Consider the following 21,453-nt stretch of genomic DNA (forward strand, 5'->3'; position numbering starts at 1 on the left):
AAATGTGAGTAGATCAATAGGTACCGCTTCGGCGGGAAGGTAACGGCGTTCCGAGTCGTCATGCTGGCCACATGACCCGGAAGTGTCTATGACAACGCCGGCTCCAAGGCTTAGAAACGGAGATGAGCACCGCCCCCTAGAGTCGGATTCGACTGGACTTTACGTCAAGGGAAACCTTTACCTTTACCTATGGATTGCTGCAGAGCTCCAGATGACAGTAGCCCAGCCCAATATCCATTTTTTCCCCTAATATGACCTGAGATACTGGGTGGGTAAAATAACGTTTGCCACAAAATAAAATCATATTATCTTTCTCAATAATAGTTTTAAAAAATCAAAGAATTGTGTGATAGCTGGTTTTATGTAAAAGTACATGGATTTGCAAAAATAACAATACTTAAAACATTTACGATGGGTGTTATTCTTACATTTTCATGCGGATAACTGTCTCAAAAAATGAAAATCTTGGAATTTCACTTAACGCTACATAACAGTTGGGGAAAATGTCTAAATAACCAAGTTTTCTGCAAGGAAATTGCTTCCTACTTAACAGCAGGACCACGCCTTTCCCAAACACATTGTGGTGAGCGATGACTGCCAAATGCAATCATGCCAGCTTGAAAAGTCAACCATCCCATGCTGGTTTCCTTATCGATGCAGAGTGTTTAATTTGATGTCCCAATAACTCTCCCTCGGATATCCAGGAATAGCATTATTATTACATGTCAAACACAAGAACAATAGTGAAGCTTTCACTCTGAGAAACTTTACCAGGCATCTTTAAAAATGGGAATAAATATTTTGTCAATCTTAGGCATAATTCTACAGATCCATTGGTTTTTCTGCTGCTACTGGCATTGTAACAGTCAACATGTTGCAGCTTCATTCTCTTACATGGTGTTGCGGCTTCATTCCCTTACCTGAAAAAGGCTGTTTGTGGCTTGTGTAATGGGCTCTCTGACAGTGTTATGAGTAGGTGGCCAATGTGTTTTTTCATCTCATTCAATTCTGTGCCTAATGTCAGATTGCTAATATCGCTTTGGGCTTCATTCACTTTCTCAGCTGCTTTAACGTGGTCAGCCACAAGCCTTGGTTCTCCCTCTTGTGCTACTGAAATGTTACACTTCTATGCTGAACCTGCCAACACAACTGGGAGAGAGGTCTACTCAGTTCTCAGCATTCCAAAGAGAGTCTTCTTTCACACTCTGGATCAAACCTGACCTTGCAGACTGGGGCAGGTTTAAGTCTTGACAATGAATGGATGGATACCAGGCCAAGAATAAGGGATGACAAAGTTATGAATGCCACCTTTTTCATGTTAGCCTCTTTGTATTTATTGCAGTGAAACCCCTGAGTATATCCAGCTGATATCCAGCTGAAACTCTAAAGAATTTATCATCCCTGCCATTTTCATACCAGTTCTAGGCACCACCATCTAGTTCAAAAAGGACAATGATAAATTGGAGCAAGTTATTGTGTTAATGTATAGAAAAGGCAACTAAAGGGAGATGTGCTGGCAGTCTTATCTGAATATCTGAAGGATTGTTACGTAGAAGAGGAACAGTAGGATAAAACTACAAGGAAGGCGGTTCAGCCTAGACATCATATATGAGTTGCAACTGAGTAGAACAGGCTGTGTTCTTTCCCTCCCTCCCTCCCTCCCTCCCTCCCTCCCTCCCTCCCTCCCTCCTTCCTTCCTTCCTTCCTTCCTTCCTTCCTTCCTTCCTTCTTTCATTTGTCAGTGTTGACTCCCCAGGTGACTGCCTGGACAGGTCCCTGCAGTCTTCTCAGCAAGGTTTTTCGGAAGTGGTTTGCCATTGCCTTCCTCCAAGGGCCAAGAGCAAGTGACTGGCCCAAGGTTACCCAACTTGCTTCATGCCTAAGGCAGGACTAGAACTCATGGTCTCCTGGTTTATAGCCTACACCCAACTGGCTTTCTCTCTTTCACTAGAGGTCTTCAAACAGGCTGGATGGTCATCTTGCATCAAAGATACAGTAATGGACTATACACTAAGCAGGGGGTTGGACTAGAAGTCTCTATGGTCCCTTCTAGCTCAAGGATTTTATGAAAACTGTAGCTGAAGAGAGTGGAGGAGCTTGGGCTAGTGGGAGATGTTGTTCAGCAGTATCTGGAGGGCCTCAAGTCCTGATATACTTCCAATATTTTATTGAAGTCCAATTTGTGAATATATAATCTTACACTGAAAACAGTTGTTGTATCATATGGTTAGCAATTTTGGCTGATGAAAGAAGCCATAGACTTGAACTATGTCATCCGAGCCATAGACTTGAACTATGAGTATTTCCTCACTAAGAACCAATCAGCTTCACAAATTATGATGCAAGATCATTTTTTCAATTAATAGATTTGTGAATAGCTTTGCTTTCCATTTCTGACTGAGGGAGTTTCCTGCACATTTTTGTGTGCTGGCTGTTTGTCAGAACAGTTAGGCATTAATCTGTGTGGTTTTATAATTACTATACATTTGCTGAGAGATTAGAAGGAACATGCATTTATGGCATAGCTGTGGAATGTAAAATGCTCAAAGGGAAGTTCTCCCAGCCAATACCAGCAGAAGGTCATGTGAATCCCATATGTGAGCCAGCAAAGGATTTTAGATTAGATTTGGGGAAAGCCAAATTGTTCCAGTAGCTCACCTGCCATGGGCAACCACATTAATTGCCTTGATTCCTTCTCCATATGAGACTCAGGTCACAGTCTGGAGAAAGACCTTTTATGCAAAGGAGTATACCCCAATATTAGGGATTTATTCTTCTTCAATGCTGCAACATGACTAATTTCAAGTAGGAAAAGCCCCACCCCACATAAAGTAGCATGCTCACAAGGTAAATTTACAGCATTAACAAAAATTGTTAGACTTATTAAAGTTTTGAATCTGTGGGAATGTCACTACTGACTTATATTTCCATCGACCTCTTCTTAATGTCTCCAATATTGCTTGCATAACCAAGAGTGTATTCTCAAGGAATCCATGCTAAATAGGGGAAACCCATGGACCCCAATGCATTTTAATTTCCTCCGGTATTTATCTATTTATTTATTTATTTACTTATTTTCTATCCTGCCTTTATTATTTTTATTATCAATGATGTCCTCTGTCAAAGGAAGGCAAGGTGCAGAAAAATTGGAGATGAGGGGAGTTTTTTGGTCCGTGGCATTGAGGATATGATGAAGATGTGATGATACACGCAAATCTTAATCTTCAAGAAAATAGATTAGTGGGCATGTTAACGTTACATAGCAGTACTATAATAACTGATAGTAGTATTATTTTAATATTATTTCCTAAAAAACAGAATAATATGAAAAACTTTCTAGAATCCCCCCCAAGCAAATCAGAAAAAAGACTGGTAAAATTATTTAAAACAAATAGTAATAAAAACATCAGGTAAACATTAACATAAAACTTTCCTCTTAAAGGTACCACAGACATAAATAGTGAAGCAAGGTGAGTCCTCTGCTGATCAGATGATACTGTGGCCAGCTGCTGCTTATACTGCAAAGCTGCCTTAATACCTCTTTGCCAGGCACAGGATCTACTGAAAAAGAATATCCATTTGTAGCACACTTTTCCTCCCCCTTAAGGCCCTTCATTGCTTAGGTCCTGTTGACTTTTCTAGGTTGATTATGCCTCTTCAGTAAGGAGCTGGGCCAGAGAGCTTGTTAAGGGTCCTCTATCACTAGTCAAGCCTTCTCAGTGGTGCCCTCTGTCTGTGGAACAGCTTGCCCCCAGATACCTCTTTGCCCCCTTCCTGTTGAGCTTCCAAAGAGCTGTGGCCTTTTGGATGCTCAACATGGCTTTTCAGGAAAGTGTTGGGGGGCCATGTGGATCAATGTACCCCCATTGGGTGGCACTGATAGTGGCTGTTGTCACTATACTGTGGTGTTTATTGTTTTTTAACCCTTCTTGCTGCTGATATAAGCTGATGTAAACATAGAAATTATGACAAGGGGAAGGGGCTCATATCTACAAGCCCCGTTGGAGGTTTACAAATCTCAGAGATTTGTAATAGAAACAAAAATGGTCAAAACAGCCCTGATCAATTCTGGGTACATAACCTGGATTCATAAGTGTTGGAAAATGCCAAGGCTGGCTGGCTGGCTGGCTGAAAGGACCCTGCATCTCAGCCTGGGACAGATATAGAAATCCTCTAAAACAGCAGGAGCTTTACTGATCAGTAAAATGTTAAATTCATCATTTAAATGAAAAAGTACTGTCAAACAACATATAACCTTGATGAACAAAAATGAACATGGCACTACAGTGGCATGCTTCAGTATGCTATTATTCCCTTGGCCTTTATAGTGGATGGAACAGTGTGGGCTGTACCTAAACAGCATCTACCCACCAAAGTGTGGGAAATCTGTTGCAATTTCATATGCGGTTTGTGCTGGAAGAGTAATATCTGGTGGTGCTAAAAGCTCTGCAGTTTAGAAGTATTTCCTAACTGTGACCCCTTCAGAATATCAAGTAACTAGCTGGGTTCAGGAACTCACCCAGATTATTAACATGATCTCATACGGGCAGTGTGACCCTGTCCAGTACACATTCATGACCTCAGGACAAAATAATTCTTCACCCATCAATATTTCGTGTTGCTTGTGTTATACCTGAGTCTGTTCTTCCTTATGCTACCCCAACAGAAGCCAGATACTGACCCAAGGAAACAACTGCTGTCCCTGATCCAAATTAAAAGAAATGTAGAATAGGCAGTCATCTCTGTCTGAACTGTTTATCACTGCAAGTGGTTGTGAACTCTGTGTGGGTATTTGTGTGTGGAACACCTTGCCCCATGAGGCCTTGGCTTTGTTCAAACTTATTGTGAAACTGTTTTTGTTCCAGCAGAACTTTGCCTTGCCAAAAGGATGACACTTTTAAACACTGATGGTGGTCTTGTCTGCCTCCACATGTTCGTATATGCATTACTGTGTTGTGATTTTAAATTGTAAGCCACCTTGAGTAATGCCATAACATTACTCAGAAGGGAAAACAGAGTTTTTTATATAAATAATTGAGTATAACAGAGCCCTAAAGGATTGCTTCAAAATAACTGTAAGACAGCTGATAGTAAAATCACCACTGAGTTGGGCTCTCAGACCTGGCCACCTTCAGGTTATGGGTAGTGGAGAAGAAATCCTAACCTACACTCCTCTCAAATACAGATCTAAATGATAAACAGTAAATAAAATTCTAAGGCAAAACCTACTCTGATGTCATTCAAAATAATTAAATAAGATTCTTAGCTGATTGAAAAATGTGAACTATTTTAAAACAGACAGGCTAAAATATGGCTGTTCATCTAACCCTACCCATGAGTTAGCAGTGAATGTGAAGCCATAAACTTTAAGGTCAGCTTGGCGCATCTCTCATTCCATTACATGTAAGATCCTGACAAGCAACATTATCATACAATGCAGTGCCCTGTTTCTTCAGGAGGAAAAGAATAATATGTAAGGAAATGTTTGACTTGTTCCACAAGTTTATGAGGCAGGAAATGTCTCAGAGCCAAGTACCTTTGAAAAATATTTAAATAATTTTGTTATGCTAAACCAGCCTTTCTCAACCTTTTGACCCTGGAGGAACCCTTGAAATATTTCTCAGGCCTCGAGGAACCCCTGCACATTCAGGCTCAAACATAGGCCAGAAGTTACAAAATTATTATATTTGTTTCACGTGTTAGTCTGTATATATGCATTAACAGTGTCCTTAAACTAAAAATAGAGAATGAAACTCACTTCTTTAATGTGAAGTTGCCTGAATTTGAAATAATTTTTTAAAATAAATTGTGATCTCCCAAGGAACCCCTAGTGACCTCTCGTGGAACCCTGGGGTTCCATGGAACTCTGATTGAGAAACCCTGTGCTAAACTAATTTATACAAAGGAATATAAATACATACAACAGTACTAAATACATAATGTAACTTCAAAATTAATAATAACAATAACAATAATAATGAGGAAGAAAGAAAGGAAAGGGACAGGAAAATTATGTTACAAACAGAACGAAACCAAAAACCACATTTCTCGAAAGTGTTCATCCTTGCTACTTTGTGTGGGAAAGAATCCTAATTCAAATGTTCACAAACAGCACAATAGATTATTGATAATCTATTGATCAGGTGTTGATTTGTCCTTCTAATATTGAATGATAATTTGTTTAACTAATCCCCAGGCCTAAAAAAACTACAGTTTTTGATATTCTGATAAATTCCAAATACTGGAAGTATAGCCAAGAAGAACATATGCATCTTTAACACACCGTGATTGATCCAGTCATATTAACAATCCTATTACTGCCAACCAAAAATGTGACAATAACAGGAAAAAAACAAACCATGTAAGTTAAGGTTACCCCTCCAGAGCTGAATCTTCAACAGCAAGAGAATTGTAGCAACTAATTTATTAAACCTTTTCTGAAGCTTTTTTTTTTATAATAGCCTCATTTTAAGATAATAGGAAACTGATTTACATTGTTTAAAGTGACTCTCCATTAATTTATCAGCACAGGATATTGAAGCTTGTTATTCCAAAAGTTACATAAATAACTAATATCAATTTTATCAACTTTCTTCAACTTCCTATAAAACAGGTTACCGACTTAGGAGCCAAGTATATGTAGAGCCAAAACATGATGAACAGAATCAAAACTTTTAGACCAGTGCTTCTCAACCTTGGCAACTTTAAGGTGTGTGGGCTTCAACTCCCAGAATTCCCAGCCAGCCATGCTGTCTGGAGAATTCTGGAACTTGAAGTCCACACATCTTGAAGTTGCCATGGTTGAGAAACACTGTTTTAGAACCATTATTTCAGGTGACTGAGATGTTTCCTTTTATTTATGTCAACAAGATAAGACAATAAGGAAACTGCTTAAATAGGTTCAATAAACAAAGAGCTAGAATCCTTTGAGTCTACCTGATTCTGAAAGTTGAAAAGAACTTTTTTCAATTCTGGGTTGCCAGCAAGAATATAATCTAACATGAAAGCTATAATAAATGACTGTAGGTGCAGTGTTATTTATTTATTTATTTATTTATTTATTTATTTATTTATATTTCAGATTTAGTCACCGCCCATCTCACTCACAGAGCAACTCTGGGCGGTTTACAATAAAAACAATAATGTTATTCAAAATGCCACTCTCACACACACAGACTACAAGGATCACCTATTTCTCTTTGCAGCTGGATCCTCAACTCCAGAAATAGCCCAACCTTATTTTCATCCATTACTTACCCTGTCCAACTTGTTCCTAGTTCTGGAGCATGGATGTGGAAAACTGAGCTTCACTCTCCCATTATGTAACAAGAGAAAAACACAGTATTTTAACAGTGCTTATCCCTTTTTAAAAACCAAAAAAGGACAAAATGTACAAGTTAGACAGTTATAAGGAGACAGAGTGTGCCACGTTTTATAAAAATTGATGAAGAAATGTTATAATTTCATGGTCAATGGACCACAGGAATCTTTAGTCAGGTCATTTCTGCAGCACTCTCAAAGCTTCCAATAATCCTTCAGTAATGCAGCCTGGTGGCTTCTTCTCACCCTTGATCTTCTCAATAATGTGGACTAATTGATTGATTATGTGCCATCAAGTCGCTTTCAACTCCTGGAGACCACATAAATCGTACTTCTCCATAACAATCTATCCCTAACCTGTTCTTTCAGGTCTCCCAACGGTGCACTCATCACCACTGTAACTGAGTCCATCCACCTTGCTGCTGGTCATCGTCTTCTTCTCTTTCCTTCCACTATTCTCAGTGTTAGATCCTTTTCCAGAGAGATAGATCTTTGCATAATGTTCTGAGGTAAGATAATTTGAACCTGGTCATTGGTGCCTCAAGTGAGAACTCTGGATTGATTTATTTGATGATCCATCAGTTTGTTTTCTTGGCTGTCCATGGTATTCTCAGAGCCTTCTCCAACTCCAGAATTCAAAGGCATCAACTTTCTTCCAATCCTATTTCTTTAAAGTCCAACTTTCGCTTCCATAGTGTGTCACAGGGGATACCATGGCTTGCACAATTCTGATCTTTATAGATATAGACACATCACAGCATTTGAATACATTTTCCAAGGCCTTCATGGCTGCTCTACTAAGTACTAGTCTGCAGCATATTGCTTGACTGCTGGTTCCTTTACTGTTGATGGCTGATCCTAAAAGGCAGAAGCTCTCCACCACTTCGATATCTTCACTGTCAGTTCTGAGGCTGGTTGTTCTCTCTGTTGTCATTAGTTTGGTCTTCTTTATATTTAATTTTATCCTCCCTTTTTTTTTTGCTGTACTCTTTGACTTTTAGTACTAGGCCTTGCAGATCCTTTGCATTTTCAGCTACCAGGGTAGTGTCAACAGCATAGCACAGGTTATTGATGTTTCTTCCTCCAGTTTTAAAAATATGCTCACCTTCTTCCAATCCAGCTTCCCTTAATATATAATCAGTATATAGGTTGAATAAATAAGGAGAAAGTTTGCAGCCTTATTGCACTCCTTTGCCAACCTGGAGCCAGTCTGTTTCACCATGTTCTGACCTGTGTATATATTTCTCATGTGGACTAATATACTCACACAAACCCGTCAGTAATGTCAAAATAGGGTGTGGACCAGGATAAAAGACAACTAGAAGATAATGGAGACATGTTTATGTTATTTATATAATTTAAAAAAATCAAAACTTAATGAATTATTGGCAGGTGGTCTAAACAAATAAGGGAAGACTACTTAAAACTAATGCAGTCTGAAAATTACTAACTTTAAACAAAATTAAAAATTGGAATATTATCTGTGTATTGAAGAGGGATGGAATAGAAAGAGGGTGGGTTGGATGAACCAAGAAAATATGTAAGTTATCTGCAAAAGAAATCACTTGTCACACCAAACTACTTAAAAAGGGAGTCTGGGTAGCAATGAGGAATGATTGTAAAGATAGTGATTACTATGTATACATTACCATTTTCTCCATTATCCATGATCTTGCCATCCACCTAAACAGCTGTGATGGAAGCAACTGATCTCAAGAGTCACTGACTGAAGACAGACCTGTCCACCCGTCAATACAATATTCCCAGTCTCTTCTTTCCTCCCTTCTACACCAAGGCATTGCTCTTGAGCAAGCATCAAGGCTTCCCTCAAAAAAAATAAAATCCCAGGTCTTGAACTAGGAGGAGTTCCAAGTAGGATTTTCAGCTGGGGACCAGACAAGTTAGACACTTGCATTTTGCTATGAGTGAGTTAAAGCCATTCCAACCACACACACACACACACACAAGCTGCATATATATTCTATGCAGCTTGAATTCAAAATATGTATTCAAAATAAGTATTCAAAATATGAGTTCAGACAGTAGGCTAAATCACAATGATGTTTGATTGATTTTGGCTTTTCATGTTGAGTGAATTCAGCCATTATGGTTTATTTAATAAAGCACTGTTAAATATACAGTATAATGGTTTTGGATAAAGTGTGAATTTAGCCTGTATCTTCAGAATGCAGGGAAGAATTCTTCACAGTTCATTTATTTCCAAAACTGCCTTTTATTATTCAGCATAACATGTTGAAAGAATGAGTCTAGCCTAGTGAACTTTCTGCTAATTTCCAGGATTAATCATATAATCCCCTCCTTGTACTTTAAAGTAGGGGTGTGCTGAACAGGGTTTGGGATAGTTCATAAGACCTTTGTTAAATGTTGAATTGTCTGTGCCCATTGTTAAAAAGAAAATAGATACATTTTGTGATAGTGACTTCTTCCCAGTCATCAGTGATGGAATCAATAGGAAAGAGTTAATTCCACCTCTTCTAATGAGAAGGGAGGGCTTAAGTTTTCTTCTTGTTCCACAGAGCAACCCCTCCTTCACCTTTAGTTCTGCCTTCTCCTAGAGATGGATAAAGGGGAAGAGATGATGATGATACAAGAGACATTGCTACTCACACTTGGATGAGCACCAGGATCATAACTGAAGTCTGCAAACAAAAGAGGACTCTCACAGCCTAAAGCACCATGCAGCCTCCAAAGCAAGTAGCATAAAAGTAGCTCCAGTGGCATCACTAAAGCCTCAACTGGCAAAGCTGAAGATCCTGGAGGAAGTGGAGATCCAGGTGCTACATGAAAGAACTTCCCCCTGCCCCTCAACTCAAGCCAGCTTGTTAACAAATTGGCCACACACCCCTGATCTAAAGAATTTTTGGTTTCAGAAGTTCATATTGTATAGCCTTCTGAGCTAGTAGATGAGCTCATGTTCTGACTTTTCTTAGAAAATATTCTATGGAATGATAGCTTCCTCCCCAAAAAATTGAAATATGATTCTAAGCAGTAGGTTGTTCTCCTTTCTTGAAGAAAGGAAAGACAAGCTGTTACCTGCAACTTAGTTGCCATAAGCTTCCATAAGGCAAATTGCCATTTATTTAATGTTCTTACAGACAGCAAGAAGAGTTAGCTTTGGGTGGAGATTTCTGAAGATTATGATAATCTCTAGGGCTGCTCTGCAGTACAGAATTTCCTTCACCATTGTCACGTAGGCCACCATTTTGAACAAACTTTAACTTAGTAATAAAACAGAAACCACAAGTTAGATTACTTGGTTTGTTATGTGCCAACTTGTTTTACATTGGTAGCTTTGGTCCCAAAAGGCTGTTTATAATTTATAATATTTAAATAAATAAAATACTAATTATCTATGTGAAATAAAACAAATATAATGTTTAACTATTTATATGAAATAAATAAAATGGTAATATAAATATTTTTTGTAATATTTACCATGATGTGGCAAATGGTTATACTATTTTACATTACTAAAACTTGATTTGTAACAAATGCCTTCCTTCTCCCCTCTCTTTCTAACTGCCCAAAATTTCTGACAGAGTGTAGAAAACAACAGAGCTTGATATTCCTGGGAGCAAGCACATACGGGTATTCAAGATGATTCTTGGACTTCAGCTCTATCTCCCATTCATAGTTCATCTGAGAGATTCTTGGTTATGCTGCTTGATTTTCATGACCTCCTGTTTGTCTCACCTTTGATCACAGCCTCTGTTTACTCTTCATCTGTTCAGGCAAGAGTTGTGCATATATATAGCTTGTAAGGATTTGCTGAGGGGGTAAAGGTAAACTCCTGCTGAGAGATCAGAGTCATTTAGAAGAGAATGTAATATTCTGGTGGGAGGCTTCTATGCTGTTCCTCTCAAGGATGGTGCCTAAGAACTACCACCTCAGACAAACAGTCAAGCAGCAAACAACAGCCTAATCAAGAAACTACCAAGGAGAGAACAACATCCCCACCAACACTGGCAGGACAAGCTACAGTACTGTATATAACAGAAAGCAAACCCCACTCCCTTCTAGCACTGAAGATTTATTTATTTATTTATTTTCTATCCCACTGTTGTTGTTATTTTTTTAATAAATAACTCAAGGCAGCAAACATACCTAATACTCCTTCCTCCTCCTATTTTCCCCACAACAGCAACCCTGTGAGGTGAGTTGGGCTGAGAGGGAGTGACTGGCCGAAGGTCACCCAGCCGGCTTTCATGCCTAAGGCAGGACTAGAACTCACAGTCTCCTGCTTTCTAGCCCATTGCCTTAACCACTAGACCAAACTAGCTAGTTGCCTAGTCCAGCAACGAAACATCTGCAAGCAAACAACCAAGCTCAGAGAGCACCAAGGACTACATAGGTATTTTTTTTTAGCCAGGGAGTCAGTCCATGCTTTGACTTTTAATTTTCTTCAGCCTCCTACATCTACAAAGAGCGTGATATCAATCTACTAGTAGCACAAAAGTTTTTGGCCTATTTTTAAAGTTTATTTAAGGCGGTTGTTTTGGAGAGAAATGTGAATTGGATGCTATGGAGAATTAATACATCTATTTTCTACTTCGAGGATGTTTTTAAAAATGCCTCCAAATTGTGTCACTAAATATGTGTGCTAAAATTTGGATGTTCAGTCTAGGATTCTCTACAAAAAATTAGACTGGGGACCACAAGAATGTGTGAAAAAAACTTAGAAAAACAAATCCAAAAAGAGAACAACAAGGTGCTAACTGGAGCTCCTGTATTAAAAATGGAAAACAGTATGATAGTATAGCTTCAAAAGATTGGGCAATTGTTTGCAGATGATGTTATATACCATAACAGGAGACTTCTGATAATCGGTGTAAGAGGAAACTGACACAAAGTGTTTAAAAAATTAACTGTTCCCTCGATTAGGTCCATCCTACCGTCTTTGGTGTAGCCACAGAAGGCCATCTCAGGGTTCAGTTGGTGTTCCCAAGATATCTTGCCCTTCAGCTAGCCACTCAGTTTCCTCAGATCTCACTCACTTAACTTTTCAGCCGAGGAATCACATTTAAGAGAGAGAGGAGAGAAAGAAACTTGGCCGATTTCATTAACTCCCACAACTCTTAATGATAGAGCTATAATCCCAAAGAATCTATGGCATTTGCAATAAATGAAGATAAGTGAGGATTTCTAGTGATTTCCAAATACTCTAGCCGTTCTTTGAACTCTTCTGACCTGCTGGGCCATCTGGATTTCTTGCTACTTAACTATTGCAGTTGGATGACCCTCATTTTAATTGGCTTTCTTTTTCTTTTCTTTCCTTTTTTTTAGAGGACCATACCCTCTTAATTCAAAACATATTAATCATAGACAGAGCATTACATAATGGATATTAATTTTAAACCTGACGCCTGACAATTGAGCCTTTCCCTTGTAACTGTTGTTCTAGTAAACTTATATCTAACTGTATTAGAGACGAAATGATGGCAAATAGAAAAACAGAATTGGTTCCAACAGGATTGACTGGGTTGCCAGTGTCCTTTTCTTCTACAATGCTAATTTCCTCCATATTATCCCTGTTCAACTATCTGTCAAGTAATCTTTGGGGTTCTCAGCTTAGGAATGCCTACATTGCAAATATACACTAGTCTCAACACAGTTTAATTCTCGCAGTTCCACACCCAAGATAAATCTTGAGAGTTCTTATATTGTTATGAAAATCAGGTTTCTCCAAAGTCATAGTCGTAATAGTAGCTGTAGAAGGCATAACAGTACTAATACTATAAAATCTATTGCTCTCAAATTTCTTTGGGGGAGGTTATTGAAAGGAAAATTGATTTTGGACTTCTTTCAAGAAGCTTCATATGTGGAGGAAACTACCTGGAGAAACTTCAAACTTAAGTTTACCAAGTCCCTCCCCCCCAAAAAAGCTGGATAATCTCCCAACAGCTTTATTTCTAAACAAAGTGAAGCTCTGTGTTTAAAGGCAGAGAAAGTCTTTCCAATACTTTCTCATCTAGTTAGTTGAAATCACTCACAGATATTATGTATTTATTCCAATTATCGTATGCTGTGGTTTTGCTTTAGCTTTGAAAAGCCTCAGCAGTGACTTACAAACAGTAAAAATGTCAGTTCTAGACTTTAAAAAATGTAAATGATACACATTTAAATCAAGCAACATAAATAAAAGGTATTTTTATTAATCAAGCATAAAATTGATAAATCTAATCAAGCTGCAGAAACAAAAAACAGCAAAACTGTTTCATCAGCCGAAAGGGTTTTAGCTCGGTACCTAAACAAAAATATTGGAGACGTCTCATGAATCAGTCTAAGGTCATTCCAGAATGAAGGCGCCACCACTGAAAAGGCCTGTTCTAAATTGAGACTAGGGCATGCTTCATGTTCTCAGAATAAGCTGGTTACTTCCCTTTATCTTGTTGTGTTTTACCTCCAGTAACCCTCCATCCACCCCTTTCTTCTGAATTCAGCTCTTATTTTAAACATGCATAAGGTGACATGTAGAAACTTTCTTAGAAAACAGTCATAAAAAAGAAAAAAATGCAAAGAAAGACCCAATGGAGAGCCGAAAATTACAGTGTCTGGGTCAGTATTTACAATAATTATAATTATTATAAAGTACAATAGAGTATAGTAACCCATAATTCTCATGGTACTTTCTGACTTTTAGACCTATCTTTAGAAAGTAGACACAAGAACAAGAGGCATAAAAAATATTATGGAATCACTTCACTCCGTGTGCCAGTGCTGATGGGAGCACCAGGGAAAGAGAATAGTTTATGTCTGAAGTGAGAAGATGAGGCCCAGTGTGGTCTTGAGGATACAGCGTAGATAGACAGGGCTTAGAGTTGGTTATCTGAGTTCAGGCAACAGACTCTCTCACAGTGCTGGAACATTTGCCTGCATTTAATCTCAATTGAGAATGGTCTGATGAAGACACTTCAATCTTATGCTATTTCCTCAACAGAAGGATCATGGGTATGCAGGAAAAAGGCAGTAAATCCTCTTATTATTATTATTCCAATAACGTAGCACCAACCAGTTTATCTTCAGGAGCAGTGCATGGGGCATTTTTCAGAGATTGGATATGCTCTTTCAGTGTATTTACTTCCAAGCCACTGGCTGAATCAACCGGAGACTTCTTTCCCCCCCACCCCCATAATGTCCCATTCACTCTAACCTTTGGTTTTTAGTTTTTGTCATATGATTTTTCTGTACTTTTACTGTTGTTGTGAGCTGCCCAGAGTTGTTTTAAGATGGGTGGCCATACAAAACTTTTAAATAAATATATAAACCCATTACCTTCTCAGGCTTTCCATCTGTTTATCCCATTATTGTTCTGAGCTTTTTTAAAAAAAAAAAAAATCTTTTCTGCATTGCCGCTATACACTTTTCCAGTGCAGATAAGAAATCTGATACTATTACTCTTGAGCGGTGGCAGTGGCCTGAAGTATGTGCCTGGTTTATTGACTTTTTGTTCTTGACTATCCTCTTACAATTGTTAATTGACAAGGTACTTGTAATCTGTCTCACATGAAACCTCCCTTCCACCTCTCCATCTCATCCTAGATTAAATCCTTCATCAGTCTAGCCACTCTGTGCATCTGATGAAGTGAGCTGCAATTCACAAAAGTTATGCCTTTTAATAAATTTTTTAGTCAGAAAAGGTGCTACCAGACACCTGATTTTTTACCTTCCTCTTAGGCATCAGTCCCTGCCCTTTCCTGATCATCTTCCACAACCTCAGGTTCACACCTCACCAGCCAGTTTTAGATTTCTCTGCTGAATGTTTCTATTTTGGAAGGGGACAGTAATTTGTTTTGTCATATTGTAGGAAAGTTATTTGAAAGGTGCCCTGGCCAGAAGTGATCTGTGTCTACTCTACCGTGGAGTAAAGAGGGCTCTAATACATATGGCTGCATATTAGGAAGCTTTCTATTACTTGATATCCTCCAATGTGATGAATTTTAACACCCATAATCCCCATCCACTGTTCTGTATCTTACTTCAAAGATATTAACATGCAATCTGGTTTTGGGAGGAAGCTAAACCATCTTCTTCTCAGCCTGTCCCCTGTGTTTAGGAATACCATTAGCTTGAACTCCACCTATTGATTTCAGGATAATTAAGTGGAAGAGCCAGCACTGTGTATAAAAAAGAGAAAAGTATCCCTCGCATTCTTCTTAATTGCAGGGAAAGTGGGAAGGGGAGGCTTCTTTCATTTCAGCCCCTATTTTGTCATGTGCTATCAATGGTAACTTTTGTCATGTAGAATTGCTTGATGCCAATAGGAGATTTAGCATGCCATTGATAGACAGGGGGGAAATACTGCTGCTTTTAGTTTAAGCATTAGTGAAAGAATATTGCCCTGGACACCTAGGGAACCCACATGTAGCTCCTCCAAATAAAGCAGGTATAGTTTTCTCACCTGCCTGACCTGCAGGTCTTAGACACCTCAGTGCCAATTGCATGGAAAGAGCCAGGATATGGAAAGCAAAGTGCACATCTATTTCAAGCACACATCACCGTTTATAGAAGGCTATGACATCTCCAAAATGAGAGAGAGAAAAGAAAGACAGATTTATTTGGAAAGTCAAAACTAGTTTTAAATATTATTTTATGGCACTTGCTATTAACACAAGAGTTGAATGAACTATAGTCTATAACTGCATTATAGACCAGTTTGCCCCTTCGCTCCATTATATGGCAATAGAATAAAATAAGCATGGGCTACAGCTTTAGTTTTACAGAGAGCCAGTCTGGTGTGGTGGTTAAGGCATCAGGCTAGAAACCAGGAGACTGTGAGTTCTAGGCCCGCCTGAGGCACAAAGCCAGCTGGGTGACTTTGGGCCAGTCACTTTCACTCAGCCCTAGGAAGCAGGCAAGGGCAAACCACTTCTGAAAAACCTTGCCAGGAAAACTGCAAGGACTTGTCCAGGCAGTCTCTGAGAATCAGAGATGATTGAACAGATTAAAGAATAACAGTTTTACGTTTGTATTTACTAAATGTGAGAGCTGTGGCATCAGTTATTTAAAACAGCACGTTGAGAAAGTATGCATGACAGACTAATTATGCCCCTTTATGACAGTATTATATAAATGATGTACAGGTGTAATTTAGTGTACAGTGGGTGCTCATGGTTGTAAATGGGATAGGATAATGTGCAGGAATTTGTCAGAAAGAGGTTTGCTACTTTATGTTACATCAGCAAATTTAGGGAGATATTGAATTATCTTCTGTAGATAATGCAATATCAAATCACAAATGTTGAATTAAGTGATTGCATTATTTGAACCTGCATTGCCTTTTTCAGGGTTTCAAGCAGAGAGTTTTCCTGCTCTCCTATCTGAGACTCGTAAAGCTGGAGATGCTAAGGTTTTCCATTTTTTTCATATAACTGATGCTTCCACCACAAGCTAAGGCTGGAGACATGAATTGATGGTCTTCCTTGGACTAGTGATCACAGGGGATCACAATCACACCAAGAAAATGTAAACTAAGAATAATTTTCTTCTCTTCGCCTTAGATGTATAGTAGCAGAGTTACTGAGGGCACAAACCTGTTCTGATACATGTTACCTATTGATCTGACAGAACCAATAAAGTTTTTCCATTTTTTCCTCCCTATGTGTAAAATGTATTTCATATATTGGTGTATTACTCTCAAGCCTGTCCTAATCTGCTTGAAGGACTTCATTTGAAAAGGAAAACAGAGGAAAATAGAGTTTTGCCCAATCTCTTACTCTCTGGGTTGATGTTACTAATTCAGACATGCTGCTAACATCCAGCAGGCTACCTATGGCTTACAGCCAAATTTCCAGTGCTCTGACATTCCAGCCTCTTTCCTTTAGCATTTTTAAAGCACTAATCTACATTTTCACTAGCAGTTCCTTCTCCACTCCAGCAGGGGGAGCAGTGTTCTCAAAACAAATCAGTAAGTTTCAATAGCTCAGACCCTTCCTTATGGACAGTGAAACTCCCATGAGACATTCTGGAAATAGGTTAGCTTTCCCAATGCACTCCAGCAACTCTGGGTTTGCCTGACATAAGAATAGATGAAGAGACTTGTAGGATGAAATCGCAGCATGCAAAATCCTATTTCTCTTAAAACCACCTCACAGGATTGTTGTTGTGGGGAAAATAGGAGGAGGAAGGAGTATTAGGTATGTTCACTGTCTTGAGTTATTTATAAAAATAATAAAGGTGGGATAAAAATAAAAAAATAGATAGTAGGTAGGTAGGTAGGTAGGTAGGTAGGTAGGTAGGTAGGTAGATAGATAGATAGATAGATAGATAGATAGATAGATAGATAGATAGATAGATAGTCAGGGACTTCTAGGAAAATCACAGGTATGACATGAGGGCCATAGCCCTCTCCTGAATGTGGTGTTCAACCAGTGAACATTCCAGTTCCATGTCACAGATAATAGCTATTAACATAACTATCTTCCATGAAGTGTTTTTTTTCAGATCACATGTGCCACACATGCAAACACAAGCTTTTCTAAAACCCAGATACACAATGTAACCACCTCCCCAGTCAGGGCATCTTCTGGTTTTGTGGCCTTCAACTTCCAGAATTCCTAGCCAGGGCATGAGCATATCTGAAAATTTAGGGAGTTAAGATCTGCACATCTGAAGGGAGTCTAGGTTAGGAAAGGTTGTGCTAAACATTTAAAACTATTTTAGCACAGTTTTGTAGCAATAGCACACTCTCTTTTTAAGAAATGTGGCTTTTAAAGACCATGTTCTTCTGTTCATTTTTTTTTCCATAACTCTGTAGGGAATGACACAAATCCTATTTTTCTCATTCCATTCTTTAGGAGAAATAAAGATACAATTTGCTTAAAGTGGGAAAAACTTTAATTCTAGAATAATTCATCTCTTCCTTCTGTCTCAAAGGTCAACATCATTTACTGTTTCCCTCTCTCTCTCCACCCCACCCCCATCTTCCAAGACCTTGGCTCCTTCTTTAAGGAACTTGAAATCTCAACAACATCTACATTGTTTTGATCATGTGTGAGAGAGTTGAGGGCACTTCCTATAGCTAAATACTAGGGCAAAGGAGAGGACTGAAATAATAGCGAAGTCCTACTTGGAGTAGTATCCAAGTAGGACTTCGCTATTATTTGTTCTCAGGCCTTACTTATTTGTGGATCTCTAATATGTGGCCAGCAGAACTGCATTTAGTGGGAGTTAGTTAAAAGTGTTTCACTTCAGGGTAGATTGTGACTCTTAGGATTCATCCAGCCAGACATTTAACATGCTTTCTCCATTTGTGTGTGGTGCAGAAACATACCAACATAATTTGCTCTGCCTTTCTGCTTCAGGGATTAAGCTGGCTAAAGGTGTTGTCCTTTAAAACTGCAATGTGGGACAAGTTAAGGGAAGCAATTGGTGGCTGGGTTTCCTCTCCCAACAGCTTTCCTATTTCATCATGCATGGTGTGGGAAAACCAACCAACCAACCCCAGCATTTGCTTTCCTTAAGCTTGTGGTGGGGTGAAGGATCTGAGAATCAGAGACCAACCATTTAGCTATTATTCTTAAACAGAGATCTAGAGCTTTCCTTTCTTATAGGAATGTGCCAAACACATGCTTTAAAAGAAGTCTAGTGCTGTTTCACAAGAACAATGAACACATGTTTATAAGCAGCCTGCATAAAACCTGATGTGCTTTCAAAATTGTCAGCCAGGGATTTTGCAGATGGTTCCCTATGGCACCCAGCTGCCATGTCAGTCCAGCAGCACAAAGCAAAATGTCCATAGAGGGCAGGGCCCAGCAACGTTAGGGGAGGGGGCAGATACCCTGCATCCCAAAGAGCTAACAAGAGCTGGCAGATCCCAACCCTGACTAGGTCATCACTATGGTTGTTGCTGAAGGGAAAGAAATCAAGTGTATAGCTAAGCTAGGACTGAAAGAAGATGGAAGACACTACTTTAACATTGGACTGAAAGAAGATGGAAGACACCACTTTAACACTGGAAAGAAGATGGAAGACACCACTTAAACATTGGATTTGTGTGTGTCTTTGAGTGAGTATTGGCTGCTGGTGATTGCCTGAACTAGTTGTTGCAGTTTTCCTGGCAAGGTTTTTCAGAAGTAGTTTGTCACTGCCTGCTTCCTTGGGCTGAGAGTGAGTGACTGGCCCAAGGTCACCTAGCTGGCTTCATACCTAAGGCAGGATGGTCTTCATACCTAAGAGAGGCCTCTGGTCTCCCGCTTTCTAGCCTGGTGCCTTAACCACTACACCAAACTGGCTCTCTAAACTCAAAAATAAACTTTTTAAAGTCATTAAATGACTTAATAAAACTTAAAAATAAACTTTTATTAAGTCATTAAATGACTTAATAAAATAATCTTTAAAAGGTACTACTCAGACATAGTTGATTTTCTATCCCCTTCCAGAACCAACACTCTATATGACCAAGTCACCTCAATGTATTTCTTTCATACCGCTCACTCACTTTTGTATTCAATCCACACTCCTTCAGCACCCATTAATTCTTGACCTCATCTCTTCTTGTCCCCACACACACTACTTAAGTACCACATTCCCAGTATAATCAAGTTGCATTTACACTTCTCTTCAGATAATTACATCAGGGGGAGGCATCATACATGTCTTTATGAGCTCATCATCATCTAACTTGTCTTCTTGTTACTATGATTCATCTGTAGGCCAGAAGCCTACATCTAAAACAGTTGCTTACCAGAATATTCATAGATGGGACAAATCATGTAATTCTTCCCTTATGATACCCCGTCATATGAATAGCATATGAAGGGGGCTTTTAAACTGGAATTCTGTTTGGCACATCCCTCCTCGAAAATCCCCTGTTGGGTGTGCTACACATTTCTGAGAAACTGTTTGGAATCAGAGCAAAAAAACTGGTTATATCCTTTAGCATAGGGATGATTCATCCTTGAAATCTAACCAGATAAAGGGGAAAAAAATTGAAGCTGTTAGGAAAAATAATCTCATTATGTTGACATATGGATTTCTTCCACATAAAATCCATATTCCAGTCTTTAATGGCTTTTACTTTCACTACTGCTCGACATGTAAATAGCCATTGCCAGAACCCAACAGAATGAATGATGGTGGAAGGCAGTTGATGGGCCGCAGGCTTCTCGCAAGAAGAACTACTAGGGAAATCACAGCAGAGATCCTTTGGGTCTCACCTCAGAAATTAATTATTTGAAAGGATTGGCTATTTCACAATACTTAATACAGACTGTAATTATACACTGTGTAAAGATTTCCTCTTTCTCTTAAGCCTGCCTTCTACCCATTTTCTTGAATGAGTCAGGTTGTGGAGATTGAAAGAAAAATGTATAATCATTTCCGCATTTATTCTCTCTGGATGTTATTCCTCCCTCCCCCATTTCCAGCAAGTCATCTTTTTTTCCCCTAAAATTGAAAGAACATTTTGACTTATGATTATATAAACACAGCAAATGGTATCTTGGAGCTAAACTGAATAAGTAAATTTTCAGAGGTCTGTGGTCTCACCTGAACCACAAACTTCCAAATTAAATTCTTTCTTGGAATCTTGGGGCTTTTAATAGACATGTAGGCCTTGGAAATTCATTCAGGAAATAAGAAAAGCTTCTGAAACCAAGCCTATCACTCAGATAATGCCAGAACAAGTAGTTTGCCAGTGACATTGATGTAGTTATGATAAATGAAGGTCATGAGAAGATTTCAGTCTGCCAAAAATGTCCCCCTAGGGAATGATTATGATTAAAGAATATTGACAGAAAATGCAGCATGAATCTGTATTCACATACATAAAAGCATGTTAAATACAACTACATTAAAACTCATGTAGAAGCCTTAGGAATAAAAGGTTCCCCAAAGATCTCAGCATTCTAGGATTGAACAAAACTGTTTATACACATAGATTCAGCTATAGTTCTATTTCATCTGATTTGAAATTTTACGATGGTCAAAATTTAAACATTAATTTTGGCATGAAATTTCGACTCAGGTCATACTGAGCTTCCCCAATTATATTGTATGCATATTTCGTACCCAACTTTCTTTAATATACATACATTTCCATTTTTGAGTCAACAAGTAGATTGCAAAATTTGAAACTATGCAGTCAAAAGGATAACTGGGTTCCAATAACTGCAG

This window comes from Candoia aspera, chromosome 1 (genome assembly GCF_035149785.1).
Source record: "Candoia aspera isolate rCanAsp1 chromosome 1, rCanAsp1.hap2, whole genome shotgun sequence".
NCBI classification, from domain to species: domain Eukaryota; kingdom Metazoa; phylum Chordata; class Lepidosauria; order Squamata; family Boidae; genus Candoia; species Candoia aspera.